The sequence below is a fragment of the Ambystoma mexicanum genome, chromosome 1p (genome assembly GCF_040938575.1).
Source record: "Ambystoma mexicanum isolate Mex_15411 chromosome 1p, UKY_AmexF1_1, whole genome shotgun sequence".
Classification (NCBI taxonomy): Eukaryota; Metazoa; Chordata; class Amphibia; order Caudata; family Ambystomatidae; genus Ambystoma; species Ambystoma mexicanum.
The window spans coordinates 702,022,507-702,042,763 of NC_090921.1; the positions used below are offsets into that span (position 1 = coordinate 702,022,507).

General features: G+C 49.0%; 1 protein-coding gene across 2 annotated transcripts in view; it reads left to right on the top strand.

The window, feature by feature from the left end:
* The window catches only part of ASH1L (ASH1 like histone lysine methyltransferase), a 2,936,548-nt gene that overhangs the window by 129,378 nt on the left and 2,786,913 nt on the right, over positions 1 to 20,257 (top strand). The window lies entirely within an intron of this gene.

Below are 20,257 nucleotides of genomic sequence, written 5' to 3' on the forward strand. Positions count from 1 at the left end.
TAGGAATTGTCGTGAAGTAATATTTATTATGTGAGTTGGTATGCATTGTTCATGGTGCAGAAGTAATGAGCTCTAACTATATTTTTGATTCCTGTAGCATAGGATGCGTTTGAAAGATAAATAACGAGGATCACATATGATCGAGGGCTTTAGGTGTACTTCACAAAATAAGTTGCTGTTAATGAGCAGTAGGTAATGGGTCCACCTAAGGACCTTTGTGGCTCTTTACCATGCATACAAACAGCAATGATTTCACTGTTCTTTGGGTGCCAGCAATCGCAATGCAATTCGCTCCAGAGCATACCTGCGTCCCTTTTCGGTATATTGCACAAAGCAAAATGGATTCCATCATTGGTTCACTGCAGCCCTAATATCTGTGTGAGGTAACGCTTATGTTATTTAAATATGCTTGGCTTGCCATGTTTTTTAGCCGTACCTAGAAGTAGAAGGGCCCTTTTTTATAAATGGCAATTATTTAAATACAAAAGATTAAGGTAAAGTAGTCCAAAGGCAGTGGCAGTGAGTTGAAGGAAATTATATTGCATTCCAGTTTTTGCTTGAGTGGGTGATTAGTACTATTTTCATTTCGAGTTTGCTTTGGAAATAGAATTTTTATAATGTAAACAAGTATGTTGCAGAGGTCTGTTATATTTACCACTATGGCACTAACCTTGCAGATACACTGCCTCCTCACTTGAATTGGGCAGTTATGTCTTTCGTTGTATGCATCTCTTTTCTGGTTTTACAGTCCCTGAAGCGTTGTTTGTAATGTATAGGCAATCCACAGCTCTCCTTTGGAAGCTCCCTAAGGCAGTTGTAGGGCGTTCCTGCATTTTAGCATGGCGCCGTTTAGGTGTGTGTTGCATTTTATTTTGATGTTTCTCTTCATAGTATGACGGAAAGTTGGGACAATATTCATTCAAAGTCTTTGTGCATTAAAATTTGAGCAATGCATTTGTAAAGCTCAATTATGTTTAAAGTGTACAATTTTATTCTTGCAAAAAACCCTTGTTTCCCCAATGAAGCATGTGTTTATCGAGGTGCCGGATGCCTCGCATACTAAACAATATTTGTCATAAAATGCCCTATAATATTTAACTTTCATAAAAGCATGTACTGCAGGTTATCTCAACATACTACACCCCTTTTGCCAGATGTTTAACGCGGCCCAAATACCTGAACACTATTCTCTGAAGAGTCCGGTTATAAAACATTGTATCACTCTGGCTCACAGTTAGTTCATTCATTGTATTAGTGGTGGATTAGTAACGGAGTGAACTTTTGCAAAGTTACATGAGGCCTTGTCCGAGCCCCTTTAATTATAGAGATTTCCTTACTTTGTTGAATGGCAACAGTGTCCTTGTTTTTAGAATCAGAGAGTACAAAACGACCACGTTTTGAGTTTGTGCTTTCACTAAAGGCCAAGCTCTGAATAGAACTGCAATATTGGAACATTAATCAGCTAGCGAACAGAATGGTTTTCAGTTCTTCTCCAATAATTGCATCCATCATTCGAAGCAATGTTTTGATTTTCTTTAGTTTGATCAGATTAATTTATGGTAGACGTGCTATGAATGTTTATAGGAGCAATCTAATTGAGAGCATTACTAGCACTACGGGCAAGATACCTTTTTTTGTTTTAAAGTATTTGTCCCAATTAGTTTTTCCTATGTTTCTATTGGTCTAGTGGAACTAGGATTATGGAGAAATCATACATATGAACACTGAAGTGCATTGTGAATGGAGAAAATGGGAACCTCTCGTAGAACGTGTTGCTGCAGCCTTCTGAGCAGGTTGTCTGAATTTAGACTCTTGTTATGCTGGGAGTAACACTTTTGAGGACCGAATAATTCTAGATTAATTATGCTGTTAAACTATGGAGGGTTCTCGAGGCAAAGCAATACGATTGTTATATCAATTCGACATGATCCCTTCTCAGTCAGTCAAGGATCTCAAATGAAGAAAAATACAGAGCATTGAGGTTTACTGGTAAGATCAGTAATTGAAAACCTCTGGCCAATGTTTGGGGTTGGGGGAGGTGGTGATTCTCGTGGAAACCATTATACGGTGCACAACAACTCAAAGATGGCAGATAGACAGAAAAGTGAGACTTTCCAAAACCACTAGGCTCTGTAGTGCATTATTTCCCCAAGTCTTGTAATGCATCATCGCATTTACTGGTCCACATGCAAAAATATTAGTTACATTTCCAAGCAGCTGTTATGAATTCACAAGGGGTCCTAGCACAGGTAGATGATTGATCTTTTGCATTTTTACATTTATCGTGTATGTTCAAGGTTTTCAGTCTTTTAATAAAGTTGAATGTGTCTTGATTGCCCACTATCTCCCAACAAACAGACATCCATGCCGAAATGGGGTGTCTAGCATTTCCTAGTCCAGATCAGATTTGTTGCATAAATTGCCATGCATACCAGTAGGGAATACTTGCAAAGCATTATAGAATTTGGTAATTTTGTATCAGTATTTCATCAGATGGGGGAAGGTAAACTTGGATATTTGACAGGGAAAATCCAGATCGGCTAAAAGCACTTATTACTCAAACGCAGTCAATGAGAAAATATTTAACCAATGGCATGCCAAATGTCCCTACTTCCTATTAGGAACAGGGTTCGTTTTTTCATAGTGGATTATGTGCTGTTTACTCCCCCTACACACATCCCATCCCCCCAGCACCCCATTTTATTCCACTTTTAGATCATTACCAGACCGGAGGAGTCTCATTGGAAAATGTCCAATGCTCTGTTAGCATTTGAATAATATGGGCAGTTTTCGTAAATGGTAATGTTAAGTGGAGTTTGACTCGTACATGGACCCAAGAACCGTTTGAATTGCTAGAGCCCTGCTTTGCGCTTAGATCTTCATTTGCTAGTTAAATCTCTTGTGATAGAAATAATGTGGGCAGTAAAATATTGCAACTAGGTATTGGAAAGGCAGTTAACTTGCAGACCCACAGGGACGAGGAGAGAGACTTCCATTTGCACATAGTCCTAATCATAGAAGCAGATCCCATTATGTAACATTATGAAATGTGACATTGAAAAATGTGAAAGTCCAAACAATTTGATCTGAGCAGATGTGGGACATAGCTCAGAAATAGTTTTTGAATTGTTATGGCAGATTAAACATTGCCTGAAAACAATTTTGGCTGATTTGCTGGTATAGTTCATAGAGATAAATGCAAAAGACAGCTCTGTTCTGCCTTGGGTAGGCAGAAGGAGGCAATAATTCCTCCCCCGCCCCATGTCGCTGAACCTCTTGAGTCACAAAGCAATTTACCAGAGGTGAATTCCCCTTCCCGCATCTGAAAAATACAGTTTTGGTAATTATTTATTGTGCATTTGTAATGTGCTTGTACAGTAAATTGTGTTCGAAAGGGAACATGGGATAGGAGGAAGGGAAGGATGAGTTGAAAAGGAAAGTCTTGAGGTGCTTCTGGAAGTTTAGGGGGCGGGGATTCGGCTCAAGACAGAGGAAGGGGGGGGGGGGGCTGTTCCATAGAAGGGAGCCTGCCAAGGAAAGAGATTAACCACCAACTTGCTGTTTAGCGAACTGCTTGACACACACAGGTGATCCCAGAGGAACATAAAGATCTGGAGGGAGAGGAAAGTATTTAGTTGGAGCATGTTGTAGGTAGCGTGGACCCCGACCCCAGACAGCCTTGTGGATGATGCAGAGGGATTTGAATTTACAGGGGAAGACAGTCCCTATCTTGACAGACAGCACCACTGCCATGTACTACCTAATCAAACAAGGAGGCACACTCTCCAGGGCTATCCAAGCTGTCTCAAAACATTTGGATATGGGCTCTCAAACACAGGATGTTTCTGTTGTGCCAACATGTTCCAGGGGAACTCCATCTTCTGGCAGATGTGCTCAGCAGAGACTTCCCACTGCCCGGAGAGTACGAATGGCGACTACACAAAGAAATAGTCTTCAACATTTTCGCAGAATGGGCCTTCCCATAGATCGACTTGTTCGCAACTCTGGAGAACGCCCAATGGCAGGTACCCACAGAAACGCTCCAAGGGGAACAGACTCTGGATAGAATGGTCAGGGAAATTTGTTTACGCTGAACCCTCCTTCTCTGCCCCCCCCCCCCCCCAATGCCCTCCCCCCCCCCCCCCCCGATTCCCCTACTCAACAAGATAGTGCACAAGATGCACCAGGAACCAGTCGCCATGATACTGGTGGCTCCCATGTGGGCCCGCCAACCCTGGTTCTACCATCTGATGGAGATGTTACCCTCTCCTCCAAAACTTCCTTGCCCATACAACATGCTATCTCAGGGCAAGGGGGAAACACTTCATCCATGCCCGCAAACTCTCAACTTAGCGGCCTGGCTCCTAAGGTCAGTGAGTTCGGGCATCTCCCACTTTCTCAGAGACGCATCGCTTTACTTAGGGAGACGAGAAAGCCTAACGCCAGACATTGCTACTCCAATAAATGTAAACCCTCGTCATCTGGTGCAATTCCAAGGGCATCAATCCCATTGACTGCTCTCCTACTCATGTTCTATACCTGACCCACCTATTGGACTCCGTCTAGTTTTTAGTTCCCTGAAGATCCACTTGGCTGCATTTTCAGCCTATAGGACGTCCCAGCGAAAGGTGTTGTGGTGAAAGATCCCAGCAATTAAAGCTTTCATGAAAGCGGTTAAAAGAATTCATCCCCCTATTTCTAACCATCAACCAGACTTATGGGGTCTCCCTTTGAAACGTATGCACAAGGCAAGCTTCAAAGCACTCATTTCAAAGACCGCCTTCCTAGTGGCAGTCACTTCAATAAGGAGAGTCTGTGAACTAAAGGCACTTTCAATTCTACACCCCTTTGTCACAATTTACAGAGATAAGGTGGTTATGCGCACTCACCCACGGTTTGCGCCCAAATTAATTTCAAAGTTCCATGTGAATCAGTCAATAGAACTACCCACATTCTTCCAGAACCCCACTAACGTGGCGGAAAGACACCTACACACACACACTGGATGTGCGCAGGGCAGTCATGTACTATCTGGAATGATCTAAACCACTAAGAAAAACACGTTTTTTGTTTCAGTGGCGGCTGGTAGAGAAGGGACCCTGTCTCTAAGTTAGCCATCTCCCATCTCTATTGCATCACACTCTTTATTGCCAAGAGACATCTGCCCTTCAAGCCTAGAGCCCACTACTCTGGGCACTGGGGCTTCCATAGCATTAATTACAAATGTTCCTCTCGAATCTATTTGCAAAGCGGCAACTTGGAGTTCTGTACACACCTTTACAAAATACTATTGCCTAGACAATCACTCTAGGTTTGAATCTCAGGCGGGACAAGCGGTACCAAGACATCTTTTCACTACTGTTCCTTCTCACATCCCACCACCAACTCCGGGTACTGCTCGCTAGTCTATGCACAGCATGTGATTCAAAGCAGATTCACAAGCATCTGAAGACATACATTCCTGCCCGTAATAGCATTTCTGATTGTATCTGCTTAGATTCACACGCGCGCCCTCCCTTCCTCCCCGCTCGGATGGAAGGAACGTAGAACTCTTACGACTTATTCTCTCTTTCTGTACTCGCTCAAAATAGTAATAAGGCTCCCTCAAGGCAGAAAAAATAATTGGAGGGACCTCGAAGCGTGAGGAATTTTGGGTACACTACACGTCACGTTAGTGTTACAGGCACGGCCATGTCGATGACCCCTTTCCTCGAAAGATGAGAAGAAATAATCGACAGTTACCACTAGATGTCTGACTGTATGCACAGCATGTGAATCTAAGCAGATACTCAACGTAAAAGCATTCTGATAATTGTAATGCATTTCATCCTCTCCTCACCGCCCCAGGGCCACTTGAAGCCCACCCACTCTGTACTCGTTCTAGGTCTTACTGTCAGCGGTTCCACTTCCTGGGTGAAGAGCAGAGGAAAGGGGACACCCTTGCCTCGTGCCTTGCCACAAGGGTTAAAACCCTCACGCAGACCCATTTGACCCGCACGATTGACTTATACAGTGGGTGTTCCCAGATCAAGAATAACCCCCCCTCCCTCACACACCCCCCCTTACTGCTTCTTTATTGCCAATTGTTAATGTGTTAAGGCTTTGGATCAGCAAATGTAATTTTTATTATTGTAAACTAAACCAGGCCTGTATCCACCCACAAGAGTATAAAAGATTGTAAAGTATGCGAATTGATTTGATTAAAAGACATGATACCTTTTTAGCAAAGTTGAATTTACTTAGACTGGTTGCTCTAGAGAAGAGCTGATCATTGGCCATCAGCACCCACTGAAAGGCTTAATATTCTGAGAAAGAGAAGCAATTTTTGAATGCTTTAAAGGCTGAGATAGTCTGTCATGCATGCATCTTACCGACTGCCAAGGACTTGTCTAAAATCTGCTAAAACCACTTCTATTGAACTTGCAGTAGTAACGACTGGTCTGATAGACAGGTAGGCCTCTGATCATCATGCCATGATCTTTTTTACTTGTACAGTTGAAAAACAATCTTTACAGAATACATGAAGATAAAAATATATAATCTTGTTCGCACTTCCAAAATGTTTATTATTTCATACTGCATTTTATCATAAAAACTGCCAATGATCTCCCATAACCTGCATCGTAATGTATCCAGTCATAACCCATGAAATGACCTCAGGCAAATCACTCCTGTACACTCTAGTAATAGATGTTTAATAGTTTCCACAATACTCTTAATCTTTTAAATTCTATAGATCTGCTCCTGGCGAGGTAAATTAAGCCAAGCCCTCTGCACTTAATGTTCGATGTTACATTTTAATAATGGCTACTCCCGTTTTACAATCAGAAATTCGGTTATTTTTAGTTATCGTCCCTAATTGGGGCGCAAAAGGTTAGTCAGTTCATATGAGATCTGGTACTTGGGTCAGGCAGGTTTTGTTCATTGCCCAGGTCAAGTAATTTAGACCCTAATAGGCCTTCAGCAGAATCGAGGGTTTTCGTGTATATTCGCGTGATGCAAAGACAAATGTTTACTCTGCATAGTGCAGTATATGTCCAGAGTAGGAGAAAACATTTTATAATATGAAGTTGTGAATAGTTCATTAATGACTTCTCAGTGACTCATGTTCCAACTTCTATTTCTGTGCAGGCGGAAAGGTTCTCCAGCATGGGGTCTGGCATGGATTCACATGCTCATGAATATTCCCCGTCAGGCTGGGAATCCTCGGTAAAGAAAAAACGAGTATCAGTTTCGTTTCTGATCTGTCTTTCGTAGTAATAACCAATCACTGGTCTCTGCGTCATACTGACCACAGCCAATGACTGCCCTCTACCTAAGCACCGCCTCTGGCAGCCATCTTCAGATTTTTACCGCACGTTCATGTGTTGGGATCCTCGTGCTATTGCTCTCGAGCGTTAGTGCTATTTTTTCGCGCTTTTTACAAAAAACTTCGATTCTTTCGGTCAAAAGAGCCTCAAGCTCCACCGATCCTACATCCGATCAACGGGGACCCGTGTCGGATTCATCTGTGCCCCTCAAGGGTGAAGATTTCGTCGAGCTACACTTCGGAGGACTCCAGAAGCTTCTCAGGCCCTGTCTCGGAGATGGCCCAGGAGAAGGGAAGCTCGACGCCCGGAAAGCTGTTCAGGGTCTGCCCTGGATGCTAGCTGCAGAACGTCTTCAAGGAGGACGAACACTCTTTCTGCCTTTACTGCCTTCATGAGGACAAGACGCACGTGGAGAAGGACTGTGCGTTTTGCGGCAACATGTCGGAACGGACCATGAAGGACCGCCATCAACGTCTCGCCAACTGGCTGGAGGATAAGAGCCCGTCTGGCGAGAAGAAGAAGAAATCCGAGCGGTCTTCTAAGACCTTTGAGGGCGCCCCGGCGACGGGGGCCCAACATAAGGCCAAGCACCGCGAGTCCGCTGGCACCGGGAGCGCCGAACGGTCGGGCTCTACGGGCGCCAGGCAGGGCGCACCCTCCCCGGCACCATCAACCACGAGCCAACGCTCTGGGTCGGGTAAGAGGAAGGCCGAGCACCCGGCGAAGCTCCTGGAGAGGCCCCGGTCGAGCTCTAAGGCAGAGGAGGAGCGTGGCAGTTACTCCCTCAAGGATAAGGCGGTGAGCGCACCTAAGGTGGTGAAGGCCTTGATCCATCCGACCAAGCCCTCTATCGAAACGGTCGCGGCGGCCCTGGCTCAGCCTGTGGTGGCTGCACCAGTGGTGGCAACCTCAGGGCCCAGAATCTCCCTGCCTCCTCGGAGGGAGTCTTCCTTTGTGCCCATCGATAGGACCCCCGTGAAACCCTCCGTGGGGAAGAAGAAGGGGGGGCAGGGCGTCGTCGTAGAGTCGGCCTCAACCTCAGAAGAGGAGCTGATCGAGGTCTTAAGCCACGGCCTAGGCGTGGAAGAAGGCCAGCCCGTCGGAATGGACCCCGACGCAGGTGACGACGACGACATCGTCGAGGATACCGACGGGGCCCCTGCTCGCCCGTCGGATTCCCCTCTGCCAGCGCCGCAAGACAACTCGGCGGCCATTTTGTTGGCCATACAGTCCTTATGCTCCGAGATAAGGACGAGGCTACCGTTACCGACGGAGGAACCTCTCCCGTCGGGGGATCCAGAACCGGGACCTTCTGGTGTTCCCCCTACCAAGAAAAGAAGGATCCATCCACCACCTCCTTTTCAACCGTCGCGCCCCTTCCAGCCCTCCTCCCCGTCCACCCGAGGGGATGATACGGGGACTGACACGGCAGCGACGGGTATGGACGACGAGGCATACGACGAGGATTTTCCGTCGTCGCCTCCCACCAGGGCCTCTCCGCCCGACGAGATCGGATCTTTCCACTCCATGATCTCCAGGGCTTCCGAGCTTTTCCAACTCTGCCCTGAGGAGAAGAAAAAGGAAGGCTTCCTTTATCAGCGGCGCGAGGCCAAGAGGAAGACGGTCCTCGCAGTGCCTCTGTTGGACGACATTTGGGATGAGGGCCTTTCCCTCCTCAAGAACCCTTCCACGACGCCAGCTAGAAGAGACCGGTACGAGAAAAAGTACCGGGTCCCGGACACGGCCCCCCTATGCCTCCGGGCGCAGCCTACCCCGGACTCCGTCGTCTCCGCGGCAGCCAGGAAGAAAGCGGGGGGGGTGCGGCCTCCACATCGACTTCCCCGCCGGACGGCGAGGGAAAGAAATTGGATACTATGGGGCGTAGAGTCATCTCGTCGGCAGCGACGACGATTAAAGCGGCCAACGCCTTGGCTATCGTGGCCCGCTACGACAGGGAGCTCTGGTACAAGATGGCTCCCCTGCTGGATTTTCTGCCGGACGACAAGAGGGCGTAGGCCCTTGAGATCCTGCAGGAAGGTGAGGTGGCCTCGGACCACGCCATCACCGTGGCGACGGACATCGCCGACACTGGATTCCGCCAGCTGGGCAACGGTGTTTGCCTTCGACGTCGTGGATGGCTCAAAGCTACGGACTTCCGGCAGGACGTCCAGACCAGAGTCCTGGACATGCCCTTCGACGGGAACAACCTGTTTGGGAAGACAGTGGACGATTCCCTTCAGGCCATCAAGGCGGATACTGAGACGGCCCGGGCCCTTGGAGTCCTGCAACGACGGACGCCCTTTCGGAGCGGCGGAGGCAAGGGCGCCTCCAAAGGTTCCGGCGGCGGTTTCGCTTCCTACCGTCAAGCGGCCCGCTCGTCGTCGCAAGAGGCCTACAGAGGACGAGGCAAGTCTAGCGGACCCCGCCGTCGTCGCCAAGGAGGTCAAGGCGGCAAGGCCGCGTCAAAGCAGGATTGAACCGGCCGTGGGGTCGGGCCCCCACCGAAGCACCCCGGTGGGAGGCCGGCTGGCGGGCTTCGTCAGCGTGTGGGAGTCCATCTCCACCGACCGTTGGGTGCTGGACGCCCTGGCCCGGGGCCACGCGCTCGAGTTTCAAAGAAGGTGCCCGCGCGTCCCCCCCGTGGCCAGGAAAGAACTTCACGTCCCTCAACTTCTCCTGGAGGTAAAGGCGATGCTCAGAAAGGGCGCCATCGAACTCGTCCCAAAGAGGCTTCGGGGCTCCGGAGTCTACTCGAGATACTTCCTCGTGAAGAAGAAGACGGGAGGATGGCGCCCCATCCTGGACCTGCGACGTCTGAACAAGTTCATCAAGGCGCAGAAGTTCCGGATGGTCACCCTCCAGCACGTCCTGGGTCAGCTGGAGGAAGGAGACTTCCTATCGTCGTTGGATTTGGAGGATGCCTACTTCCACATTCCCATCCTAAAGGGGCACCGCAAATTCCTCAGATTCGTGGTCCAAGGGCGTCATTACCAGTTCAAAGCCCTTCCCTTCGGACTACGGTCGGCACCCAGGGTATTCACCAAGTGCCTTGCACCGGTGGCGGCGCAGCTGCGCCGCGAGGGGATCCACGTCTACCCCTACCTGGACGACTGGCTCATCCGCGCCAAGACGAGGGAGCTCGCCGTGGTCCACACGGCAAGGACCGTCCAACTCCTCACGGACCTGGGATTCTCCGTGAACTACGCCAAATCCCACCTGGTGCCCGCGCAAGTCGCACTGTTTCTGGGAGCGAGGCTCGACACAGTGTCCCTTCTGGCCTCCCCGTCGGAGGAGAGGACCAGGACCATCTTGGGCAAGGTGCAACGGATGTTGGTGGCCGACGCGGCCAAAGTGAGGTCCATCAAGTCCCTCCTCGGGATGATGTCTTCCTGCATCTACCTCATTCCCATGTGCAGGCTCCGGATGCGCCCGTTGCAAGAATTCCTGGATGCGCGCTGGATCCAGACGACGGGCAGCTTCGAGGAAAGGATCAAGCTCGACGAGAGTTTCCGACGAGCGATACGGTGGTGGGGCACCCGCGCGCATCTGACGGCGGGCATGGACTTCCAGACCCCAGCCCACCAGGAGACTGTGACCACGGATGCCTCCCTGGAAGGGTGGGGAGCGCACACCGAAAATCTGCACGCAAGGGGACTCTGGCTCCCGACGGAGAAATCCCTACATATCAACGTCCTGGAGCTCCGTGCAGTGTTTTGGGCCCTCAGGTCCTTCCTTCCGTCCCTCAAGGGCAAGGTGGTGAGGATCTTCACCGACAACACCACCACCATGTTTTACATCAGGAAACAGGGCGGAACCAGGTCCCCAGCGCTGTCCAAGGAGGCGCAGGACCTGTGGCATTGGGCCGTCGCCCAAGGGATTTTTCTGGTGCCGTTTCATCTGGCAGGGATAAAAAACACCATCGCCGACTCACTCAGCAGGGAGCTGCGCTCGTGCCACGAGTGGGAACTACGGCAGGATCTGGTGGATCGCCTCTTCCGACGGTGGGGCACACCCCAGATCGACCTGTTCGCGACGGCGACGAACACCAAGTGCCGGAGGTTCGCCAGCAGGTTTCCCCAGACGAGGAGCATGGGCGATGCTTTCTCGTTCCCCTGGGAGGGCCTGTTCCTCTACGCGTTCCCTCCCTTGCCTCTGCTAATCCGGCTCGTCAACCAGCTCAAGAGGTCACGGTGCAGGATGATCCTCGTCGCACCTGCGTGGCCGAGGCAGATATGGTTCCCGGACCTTCTGGACTTGTCAGCGTCCCCGCCGATCAAGCTGCCGGCGGACGCGGATCTACTCTCCAGGGAAGGAGGCGCCATCCTCCACCACGACCCGAAGTCGCTGAACTTGCAGGCCTGGCTCCTGCAGCACTAGAGTTTGGAGGATACGACATACCGGCCGATTGCAGAGAGGTTCTTGCAAAGGCCAGGGCGTCCTCGACTCTTAAATGCTACGGACACAAATGGAAGAGGTTCTCTGTCTGGTGCCACGCACAGAAGATTAACCCTCTACGGATTACGGCTCCCCAAGTACTGCCGTACCTGCTGACGCTGGCCAAAGCTGGTCTGGCACATGCGTCCATCAAGATTCATCTTGCTGCGATCTCCCGATACACCAGAACCACGGGCCGGACGTCCTTGTGGTCTCATCGTCTGGTGAAAGAGTTCATGAAGGGACTGTTCAGATCGTTGCCGCCGGTGAAGGCTCCGGCCCCGGCGTGGGAGCTCAACGTGGTGCTGAGCAAGCTCATGGGACCTCCGTTCGAGCCTCTGCACTCGGCCCCGTTGAAGTTTCTATCGTGGAAAACAGCTTTTCTTGTGGCCATCACCTCCGCACGATGAGTGGGAGAGATCCAGGCCCTTTCCTGCAAGGCCCCGTACTTGACTTTCCACGACACGAGGGTAGTGCTCAGGACGCACCCCTCCTTCATGCCCAAGGTACCGTCGGACTTCCATCTCAACGAACCCTTGGTGTTACCTGTGTTCTTCCCGTCGCCTTCGTCGCCGGCTGAGAGGACTTTGCACTCGCTGGATGTAGCTAGAGCGCTGAAGTTCTACGTGGACCGCACGAAGGGTTTTCGGAAGACGTCACAACTCTTTGTGAACTTTGGACCTGTCAATCAGGGGAAGGCTCTCTCGAAGGCTTCCATCTCCAGATGGCTCTCCGGCTGTATCATGTGCTGTCACCGGTTGGCAAACCGACCGCTGCCTGGCCGTCCGAGAGCCCATTCCACCAGAGCGATCGCAGCTACCACGGCGTTCCTATCTGGTGTGCCCCTGCTGGACATATGCAGGGCTGCTACGTGGAGGTCGACGCACACCTTCACGAAATTCTACTGCGTCGACCGGGATTCCAGGGAGGAGTCCAGGGTCGGCCAAGCAGTGCTGCGCAACCTGTTCGCCTGAGGTGAGCCTGGTGAGGAGGTAAGATGCTTAATGTTGAGTTGATGTGATGCTTAATGTTGAGCCTTTGCCACCTCCCGTGGTTGTGCATGTGTGTACTGCTATGTATTCTTTATTCATGAGCATGTGAATCCATGCCAGACCCCATGCTGGAGAAGGAACAAGTTACTTACCTGTAACTGTTGTTCTCCAGCATGGGTCTGGCATGGATTCACATGCGAACCCTCCCGCCTACCCCTCTGCGGCTCTTCACTTGGTCATACTGCCACTTCACGTGCTTCCAAATCTGAAGATGGCTGCCAGAGGCGGTGCTTAGGTAGAGGGCAGTCATTGGCTGTGGTCAGTATGACGCAGAGACCAGTGATTGGTTATTACTACGAAAGACAGATCAGAAACGAAACTGATACTGGTTTTTTCTTTACCGAGGATTCCCAGCCTGACGACGGGGAATATTCATGAGCATGTGAATCCATGCCAGACCCATGCTGGAGAACAACAGTTACAGGTAAGTAACTTGTTCCTTATGTAATGCCTTGCCCTCTCCGGTCCATTTGCTGGACCAACCTATGGCTTTTAGGAAAAAATGACATTTTTCCAAGGTATGTGCTAGTGTTGGTCAGCGTGTAAATTGTAATGGTATGCCCTATAATACTCTATACCTTGATGCCCCTGCAGAAGCGAAATGATGCGCGTTACCAATCCTGTACATACATACGTTTCATATGAGAAGAATGAATTTGCCGCAACACTCTTATCTCATTAATCTCAGCCCTAACTTGACTCTTATGTATTCCACAGGCAAACTGCTAGGCATATCGAGCAGTCGTTCAACATTTGCCCTCTGGTCTGTGAAGGGCCTCAATGTGATTTTGATGATCAGATCCCTGCCATACAAAATGCCTGAGTTAATTTAACGCTGTAAATTTCGATTAGGGTTCGCAGACTGTAACCTAGATATTGTCTAAGTTGACTTTTCAACTGTTTGTGGTGTTATTCCTAAAGTCCACTTGCGGTAAGACTTCATAAAAGTATCCTTTGGCATACAGGTACCCAATTCTTAGCATAAGTCTATACTGCCCAAAGGATCTTGATAGAATGACAGAGTGGCCGGGCATATCATAGGAGGAAGTTGTGAACTGTAGGTAAATACACCGAACCCAGTAATTACAATAGTCCAAAGAAACACTTGAATATAAATTGTTCTTTTAAAATATACATTTATTATATTTCCACAAGTAAGGTAGATCTACTTAATTCACTTAACCAGCACACAGGAATTTGTTTATACTTTTCAAAGGCCATTGCTTCAATGGTAGTTGCTTTACAATTCTACGCCAACACTGGAGGCGAGCATTATGTTTCAACTTCTTTACTGTTACACTTGAGCATTTTCAACAGAAAACAAAACTTTCCAACTTAATTTTAATTTTTTTTTAACTAAATGTCCCTTTATTTTAGTCAATTCCTATAGTTCACCCCATTTCCTGGGTGTAGTCCTCTTAGCCACTTCCTTTACCATGCTCCACCTTTTCTTTGCTGCTCTTTAGCACAGATAAGTGGTTTTTAATATTTCTGCAGAGCTGTGAGAAGTTTTATACTGATTGCTAGCGTTTTCATAGCGGTTTTGAGTTGGGCGTGCAAGATATAGCGCGCTAGATGAGGCTAGTACGTTTTCCACAGCTAATGGTGGACTCAATCGTTTATTTAATTGGATGTGATTTGTAGTGTAATGCCCTTTTTGTGCTCGCTCTACACAAAACTAATCTCAACAGTAATGCTCGGGCAAACTTAACTCCAAAACACAGAGCGCATCCCGGGCAGCATTATCTGCATACCCGGGGACCTGCGCGGCTGCTCTTTCGGAGCAAAGATCAGAGCCCCCTCCCTTGGGAGGGAGGAGCAGATGCACAACGCGTCACATGTGTGACATGGCGGCAGCCTCTTTCATTGTGGATTTACACCACAGGAACAGGAGTTCTTTTTTCAAGTTCTGTTATGTTCACTTTGCACGCAAATGAAAGACATAAACATTAATGGCAGAGCAACAGCGGAGCCCGATACCAATCCGATGGTTGGATCCCGAGATCTGACAGACCGCTCAGAGCTCTGAAGCAAAGAATTCAAGAAACAGGCCTTGGACTGGCAGAAGCCTGAAAGACCCGCCTTATCTATAGAAGATCAGGTTATAACAGGAAGTTGAAGCTATTTGGCTGGGGTGTGCCGTTCAAGCTATCACTGAACTAACCTCGGTGGAAGTGCAGATCAGCCTGCTAGAGTACAGGTACAGGCACTCCGCACCGAATAATAGCCCTCCGGCCTCCAACATGTCAGAATACGAGTGGAACAAGCAGGGAGTGATTTGGCGCTTGTTTTTAAAAAGGTCCTTGGGGATTCATTAGTGGTAGAGATAGCAGGAGTGAGGTCTATACAAGAGAGGCTAGCTACCCTAGAATCTATACTGGGGCAGAAAGATTAAAGCACCCATTGTCCTAAAGAGCATGCCCGCAAAGGCCTCCACCTTGGGAAAGAGCCTTCAGGGGAGTAACGTGGCCCGGAAGAAAAATCCTCTTCTACTCCCACGGTCCCAAGTCAAGGGGTAGATCATCAACTCCAGAGGCAGCTGACCCCTTTTGGGAAGCAAAAGTCAGCCTTCCTCCCAAGGGCAGCTTTGCTGAGCCTCCCTAGCCCCCCCTCCCAGGGGAAGACTATCTGGGCAACATAGATGAGGACTATAGCGAGGAATTGCTTGAGAAATCTGTATCCTTCCAGGATGATGAGACCAACCAGCAGCCAGTTCCCGGGGGGGCAAGAAGTCCGAAAAGAGAAACATATGGAGATGCAAGACCTGGAAATGTTCCCCTAGGTCTTCAGACTGGCAGCCCTCGCTGAGACAGGAAACCCTGGGACAAGGAGCCAGAGCCTGCTTGAGCAGAATGCTCGCGCCCAGACCTTGCAGGAAAAGTGGCTGAAGTACCCGAGCTTGACCCTAAGATGCTGACCTTTGTCACCAGCGCATTAAAGGCCCTCCGGAAAGACATGGGCAGGTTTTGGAAAAGCTGCCAAGAAAAGCTACTAGACCTCTCCGGTCCATGGATCTGGCAGAGCGTATTAGAGACACCGGAGAGGAAGTGTAGGTAGAGACCCTGGCAGAGTGCACAAGATCTTTTATTTGCTGAGGCTTTTGTCAATGAGATGGGGCGGTTTGTGGGCACATATGATGTGGCATTTATAACTCGCCTATACACAAGTGTTTGAAGGCGCAACGAGGCAAGGGAGGGGAACAAAAGGAAGATGGACAACGATCCTACTAGGGCAGGTGTCATTCAGATCGTGCAAGTCCGTGGGAAGGGGGCAGGGACAGTGCAGTACATGGGAGAAGATCACAATAAGTAACGGCCATCAAGTGGCAAGTGCATGGGTAAGTGCAGACATCAGGTGTCAAGGGCTGGTAGGGGGACTGTAGGGATACAGAAACAGTCCCCAAGTGCAGGGATGGCCAGGTGGGCAGTGCAGTTCTGGGTTACAGCCAGGAGGTCAGCAGAGAAGAGGAGAAAATGCAAAATCAAAGAAAGAGGTTTTGGGGTGCTTCTGGAACCAGAGATGGTTCTCCTCAATTATAAGGGAGGCAGGGAGGCTGTTACAGAGGGAGGTGCCAGCCGAAGAAAAAGATCTACCACCAAATCGTTTTTTATATCTCCCAGGAGAAAGCGCAAATCCCCATAAGGATTTTTCCAAGCAAGGTTTTTGCCAGGACCGGCTGCTACCGGGGTTGAGTGGCTGATCGCTTTTCGTTTTCACGCAGACCCCAGCTGGGCAGGACCTGCTACTGGGAGTCGAGACAACCAGACTCCTTGTTCCCTTCCAGTGGAAGGAGCGTGAAGTTTGTAGAGGAAGAGGACCCAGCCACTCTTAGGCGCTGAGCTCGGGGTAGAGTCTCACAATGCTTATCCTCTAGTGGGAGGGGGAACATTACAATGTTGGCGCAGCTGGCAAGTGCTGTCCAGCGACACATGGATGCTGCAAACAGCTTGTGGTTTCCACCTAGAGTTCATTTAACCCCTGTCCCAAACAAAAACTGAGAACTATGATCAAATCTCGGGCAGAGGAGGAACTTCCCCCCCCATACCGAACTTGCGCATCTCATGCAGAAAGGAGCGATGGAGCGCAGTGGCGCGCCGGACCCTATGTTCGTCAGCAATATGTTTCTAGTTCGCCGAAAGTTCGTCAGGTGAGAAACCGGCGCTCAATGGTTTGGTGATAGGCTCGTCAAGATGGCAGGCATGCACCAGCTAATAGATACCCTCAGGACGGATGACTGGCTGTCCAGAATAGACTTAAAGGCTGCCTACCTGACCGTGTCACTAGCGCTGGGATTCCAACCTTTTCTTGCGTTTTGGTGGGAAGCGCAATTCTCACAATTCAAAATGCTGCAGTTTGGGCGTTCACCAAGTTGATGAGGCCAGTACCAGCGGCCATTGGGGTGAAAGGAATTTGTATAATGATTTATCTAAACATCATCCTTCTGATGGCAGGCAACAAAGAATTTCTGACATGTCATATAGAGTGGGTGAAAAACTTCCTGATGTCTTTAAGCTTTCTGATAAACAGAGGAAAATTAAATATGGCCCCTGCCAAGAGGATAGACTTTCTTGGTTTTGTGATGGACACGAAGAGGGCAATGCTGGAGAGTCTAGCAAAGAAGATCAGAGATATCAATAGGGAACACTGAGCCTGTCTGGAAAAGAAATTCCTTTCACTACTTTCGCTCACGAGGGTAGGTAGTGGGGCTTCTGGCCATCCCCAGGACATCTGCACTACAGGGCCCTGCAGAGATGGAAGATCAATTAAAAAAACATGAACAAGTCCTTTATGTCGACCCCAATTAGTCCATTCGCACTCTCCCTGCCACACTCCGCTCAGCCAGCCTATCACTATAATGCCCTCTACGCCTCCCCACATATACCCAGCACACTTCACTCAGCGCCCGGCATTAAATTCACATGCCGCAGCACCAGACCATAACCTCACACACGCTCGGCCACCTAGCCTAGCCACCAGACTCCACAATCTCAGAAATCAATCACTTCCTAGGATTTACCTCTCACCCACACCCATCACGACTAAAAACACCAGATTAGGCCCCCGCACTGCACCACTACCCCACATTAAAAAGATGAGCAAAGGCACTGCCCCTCTCCCCCACCACCCCAACCTGCCTCAACACTTCCTTGCACTAAGCCCCTCAGTACCACACACCACAACAAGAACACTTCACCCCATACTAGTACAAACAAAAACATCAAAGGCACACAACACCCCCATCTTAAGTGTGCACTACTGAACGTACGCTCCCTACATGCCCTCGAGATAAATGATCTACTATCCTCACTTAATCTGGCCTTACTATGCATCACCGAATCCTGGCTCATTGATGCCTCCTGCCCAGCCATCGCACTAGCCCTACCTACAGGCTACACCGTCCTTAGGCAAGATAGATGTGATAAGATTGGAGGGGGAGTCACCCTTAGCCACAAAGACTCACTGTCCATTAGACTACAAGACCATAGAACATGGGGTGGTAATGCTGATATCCTATCAGCCAAGCTTACGCTCTCCCCCAATAATCTAATCATATCCACATCCTATACAGACCTTCCGGACTCCCAACTGACTTCCAAGAGCACCTCTCCCATCGGCTCAGCAACATTAAAAAATCCTCAAATACTTCTATTAGGAGACTTAAATTTAGGATACAACGATCCTAAGGATAAATCCGCCACAACCCTAGCTAAAGAACTCGCAGACTTAGGTTTCTCCCAAGGAGTCCTCACCCCCACTCGCTCCAAAGGCAGCACCCTTGACTGGGTCATGGATCACAACTGTGCATCCAACATTACCTCAAACGCCGCCCTTCCATGGACGGACCACACGTGCATCGAATACCTCATCCCCACCTACCCCAACCCTAAGACTCTCACCCACGCACCACCTGCCACAATAAGAAGTTCTAAAAAAACTCAACGCAGACAACTTGCGTCCCCACCTTTTTAAAAGCCCTTGCCTAGCACCACCTTTCTCTCAGGACCCAAATATACTATCAGCTATCTTCAATGATACTCTCACCAATGCCATAAACTCTATAGCCCCACTTGAAAGCAAGAAGGAAAAAATAATAATTTCACTACAACTCTTGATTTCCAGAAGAACTCCAAAACCTCTGAGCTCAAAAGCGCCAGTCGCTTAAAAGCTGGCAAACGGATCTGAGTGACCTAAATAAGAGCCTCTTCAAACAAATAGCCCTCCAATATAAAAAAGCCATCTTAGCAGCAAAATCCAACTCCTTCAATGATAGGATTTCAAAGGCCAATTCCCAAGCTAAAGAACTATTCGCAATCTTTAATGAATCAGTCACTCCTCTGCCTACCGCTGATGAGATTACTAAAGACAAAGCCTGATGTGCTAGCATTCAGTCCGCCATGCTCAACAAAATAAAACTCCTCCAGAACAAAATCCAAAACCACTGCAAAGCCCTCAAAAAACAAAAAACCACAACCACCCTACACAAGACAAGCGTAGTAATTTCAATCACGCTCAATTCTCTTTCAGAGACTTCACTGAACCTGAGGTCCTTAATCTGATCAAAAACCTCAAACCATTTGCCCCCCCCCCCAAAATCATCAAGGAATGTGCTAATGACCTAGCACCCCTGATTACTGCCTTCATTTAATGCCTCTTTCCAAACAGGAACTGTCCCAAACAATCTCAAGGAAGCCTGGGTGTGGCCACTTCTAAAAAAGGCCACACTTGACCCAGCGCAACCCAACAACTACAGACCAATAACAGTCCAGTTCCTCCTAAAAATCCTGGACAAAGCAGCTCACATCCAGATCCAATCATACATAGAAGCTAACTCCATACTAGGCAAAAGACAATCTGGCTTCCGTGTCGGGCATGGAACAGAATCCGCCTTATTAGACCTAAAAAAAATCAAATCTCACAGATCATGTCGATCTATCCGCTGCTTTTGACCTGGTAGATCACCAAACACTCACCACCCACCTCACCCATGCAGCCCATTTCTGTAATCAAGCAGCATCCTGGATCACTTCCTTCCTTGAAGGAAGAGCCATGAACGTCTACTCTGACACAGCAAATGCAGATCCTACCACTATAAACTGTGGTGTCCCCCAAGGATCTTGTACAGCTCCCACCCTCTATAACCTCTTCACAAAACCCCTCTTCGACCTACTTGACTCCATGGGTGTTGCATATACAAACTATGCAGACGACACTCAAGTACTTATACCCCTATCTGGACTCTATCACCAAGACGCCACGGCCCTTCACAACATCTATGCCACTATCCAAGCTTGGATAGCAATCAATGGCCTCTGTCTTAACGGGTAGAAGACTGAAATTCTCATCCTGGGCCAGACAAACACATTATCAAAACTAAGCCCCCAATACAACAACTTCAATGTAGACCACTCCACCATCTCCGTATCATCCTCTGTCAAGACTCTAGGTGTTCACATTGACGCA